Consider the following 3,813-nt stretch of genomic DNA (forward strand, 5'->3'; position numbering starts at 1 on the left):
CGGAACACTAATGGAAGTAGACGCCGAACGGCTCGACACCTCGAGGCCCGTATGGGTTCTGCATGTCGACGGCTCGGCAAACCAACAAGGATGCGGAGCAGGCCTAGTACTGACAACACCAGAGGGACTCAAGATCGAGTACGCCCTTCGATTCAACTTCCGAACCTCCAACAATGAAGCCGAATATGAGGCTCTCTTGGCCGGCCTTTGGTTAGCCAAGGGCATGAACGCAAAACAAATCAGGATTCACAGCGACTCCCAGCTCATTGTGAACCAGGTAATGGCAGACTTCGTGGCCAGAGACGCCTCCATGAACTCCTACCTTTCATCCACCCACCAGCTGCTCCAAAACTTCCAAGCCTACGAGATCAGGCAGATCCCCAGAAGTGAAAACAGCCATGCAAATGCATTGGCACGCCTAGCCTCGGCAATAAACGATAAAATCGGAAGAAAGGTACCGGTGGAAATCCTTGCCCGACCGAGCACGGTAGCCTCCGAAACATTTACCGTACGGTACGAGGATACATGGATGTCTCCTATCTACTTGTACCTGACCAACGGCACCCTTCCAGAGGACAAGGCCCAGGCCCGAAAGCTCAGGTACCGATCGGCAAGGTACACCGTCATCAACGACGTCCTTTACAAACGTGGCTACACAACTCCATATCTCAAGTGCCTTACGGCAGAACAGGGGGACTACGTCCTTCGGGAGATCCATAATGGTGTGTGCGGCGACCATTCCGGATCCCGATCACTCGCCCACAAAACCTTTCGGCAAGGGTACTTTTGGCCGACCATGCACCGGGACGCTATCTCGCTGGTGAAAAAATGTGATAAATGCCAGCTTTTCGGCGCCATACCGCACATACCTGCCGAACCTTTGACGCCGATTATGAGCCATTGGCCTTTCGCACAATGGGGACTGGATCTGATCGGTCCAATGCCGCAGGGTAAAGGCCAGGTGAAATACGCGGTGGTTGCCGTTGACTACTTCACTAAATGGGTAGAGGCCGAACCTTTGGCAACCATAACGGCAGCAAGAGTGGAAGACTTCGTTTGGACTCATATTTGTTGCCGGTTCGGCATCCCGTATGCAATCATTACCGACAACGGCAGGCAGTTCGATTCGGAGATCTTCAGGCAATTTTGCACCCGCCTGAAAATCAACTTGTTTTTTGCATCACCAGCACATCCCCCGTCAAACGGCCAAGTAGAGGCAATAAACAAAATCATCAAGAAACTGCTGAAACGGCAGCTGGACAAAGCCAAAGGAGCCTGGCCAGAGAAGCTTCCCGAAGCGCTATGGGCCATTCGGACCTCCTACCGAACGTCCACAGGAGAGACCCCATTCTCTTTGGCTTTCGGTTCGGAAGCCGTTGCGCCGGTAGAGATTGGCGAACCGTCCTACCGAACGGAAACCTTCGCACCGAATCCAAATGAAGAAGCACTTTCTCTAAACCTCGACCTTCTTGAAGAGCGCCGGGCACACGCCAACCTTCGGAACGAGGCCTACAAGCAACGTGTCTCTCGGTATTACGACTCTAGAGTCAGACACCGCTCATTCCGAATCGGTGACTGGGTCATGAGGAAGGTGTCCCTAGCAACTAAGGATGCCACGGAAGGAACCCTCGGAGCTTCCTGGGAAGGACCTTATGAGATCATCGGTATCCTTCGATCGGGGACCTACCGCCTAAGAGATACCAACGGCAAGACCCTCGGTCATCCTTGGAATGTAGAACATCTCAAGTACTACTTCAAGTAACCTAGCCTACGGCAGGACAAATTTATAACCTAGCCTACGGTAGGACAAAATTGTAAAACGCCTTTCGGCAGAAATTAATGGAAAGCCTTCGGCACTATTACTTCAGAAACTCTTGTTATAATCTCTACTAGCCTACGGCGGCCAATATAGGCAAAATCACGTTCTACGGCATCTTTATTAGCCTACGGCAATAAATATTTTCGAAATTATTACCCTACAGATCCTGTTAGAACTTGTCAATTTCGGAGTAGCCTTTAAACGTTATAAATCCTATACGGCAGTAAGAAAAATCGGCAATTGAACAAAATCAGATCGAACAAACAGAAGTAGAGAAAGATATGCATTTAAGTTAAAGATGCCCTCGGCATCAATGTGTTCGGTACAAAAACAAAAAAACAAACACTAATTATTACAAGGAAGTCAAAGGGGGCCCTCAGGCTTCGTCACCAGCGGCAGCCTCAGCGGACCCAGAACCTTCGGCGGCGTCCTCCCCCTCATAATCTTCAATCATTTCCTCGGTAATCCCTTCTGGTAGAGGAGGAGGGTCGGCAATAAAGTTTAGGTTCAGTTTCTGCCCAGGGTTGTACCGCTTGAATCGGTACAACAGGTCCGCCATCTCCGAGCCCACTTCCTTATCCAGAAGGATAGAGAACTCGGAAGACGAACGGTACCCCTGGATAGCCGACTGAACCGCAGCCATAATCTCTGCGGCCTTGGCCCGTTCCGATTCCTCCAGGGCCGCCTGCGCCGCTGCCTTCGCCCGCTCCGATTCCTCCAAAGCCGCCTGCACCGCGTCTTTGGAAGCCTCGGCGTCCTTCGTTGCCTCGAGCGCAGCCTCCAGGAGCCCCTTCATCTCCTCCACCTGCCGTTCGGCGGAATCCTTCTGCTTGACAAGGAGGGCGTGCTCCTGGAGTGCTTTGTCAGCCTCGGCAACCTTGGACCTGCCGTCCTCGTACGCCTTCTTGGCGCGCTCGGCAGCAGTGATGGCCCGCTTAACGCAGAGCCACATATCCATGGATGCCTGCACAAAACACCGAAAATCAGAAGCATAAAACACAGTAGGAGAAAACGACGAAGGAAGAGAATCTTACCGCGGCCTGAAGCCGGAAGGTGCGTCCAGCCTCCTCCCGAAGGAATTTCTTCGGCAGTTCGTCAACCTCCGGCAGCTCCATCTGAGAGCCGAGGATCATGTGGTTGACGAACTGGACGGTCTTCGCCGGGCAGGCGATGGAGATGGCTTCGGAAGGACCGTCCTCGTCCTCCGCCGCAAGGATGGCCCTGGGAACTTCCGGCTGGCGGGGGCGCTTGGGGGCCGGCTCGGCCTCCAGATCGACCGTCTCCGGACGCTTGCCGGTAGCCTTGGAGGTGGCAGCCTCAGCGTCCCGAGGCCTCGGCGCAACGGCTTCATCAGCGGTGCGTCTCGGAACGGCACCGGCATCGAGCTGCCGAAGGCGATCCGCGAGGGTCTGGTCCTCCGGGTCCGGCACCGACTGCCGAACGGCAGCCGCCTCGGGCTGCTTTCTTTTCTTTTTGCCCTCCAGGCCCATCATCAGGCGCCTCCTGGAGGACTCGTTCATCTTTTTGGCCTCGGCAGCTTTCCTGGCGTCCGTCACTGATCAAAAAGGAACTTAATCAGTTCAGTGAGCCAAGACAATACACACAAAAAAAGAGAGGAAGAGAAGTCTACATACTCTCGGCAGGGTCGACGAGGCCGGCTTTGATAAGGTTGCCGGTGAAGAAAAAGCGCGGATAGACTCGCTCGGCAGCGGGTACTCGCAGCTTCACTCTGTCAAGCTGCCGGATCTCGCTCGGCTTGGGGCTCGGCTGCTTGAGTTTGCCTGTCAAAAAGAGAAAAATTAATCACACCCAGAAAAAGAAAAAAAGGAGCCAGCCTACCGATCGGTAATTCGAAGACCTACCGGCAGTCTGGAAAGTCGTGGGGACTCGAAAGTTAGGGGGTGTTCCCGATGGCGATTCCCAATCGCCGGAGAGCAACACCCGCCGATTCCTCCATGACTTCTGAGAAGTCGGCATCGAACTAACGAAATGCC

The sequence above is a fragment of the Prunus persica genome, chromosome G2, assembly GCF_000346465.2.
Source record: "Prunus persica cultivar Lovell chromosome G2, Prunus_persica_NCBIv2, whole genome shotgun sequence".
In the NCBI taxonomy this organism is placed as follows: domain Eukaryota; kingdom Viridiplantae; phylum Streptophyta; class Magnoliopsida; order Rosales; family Rosaceae; genus Prunus; species Prunus persica.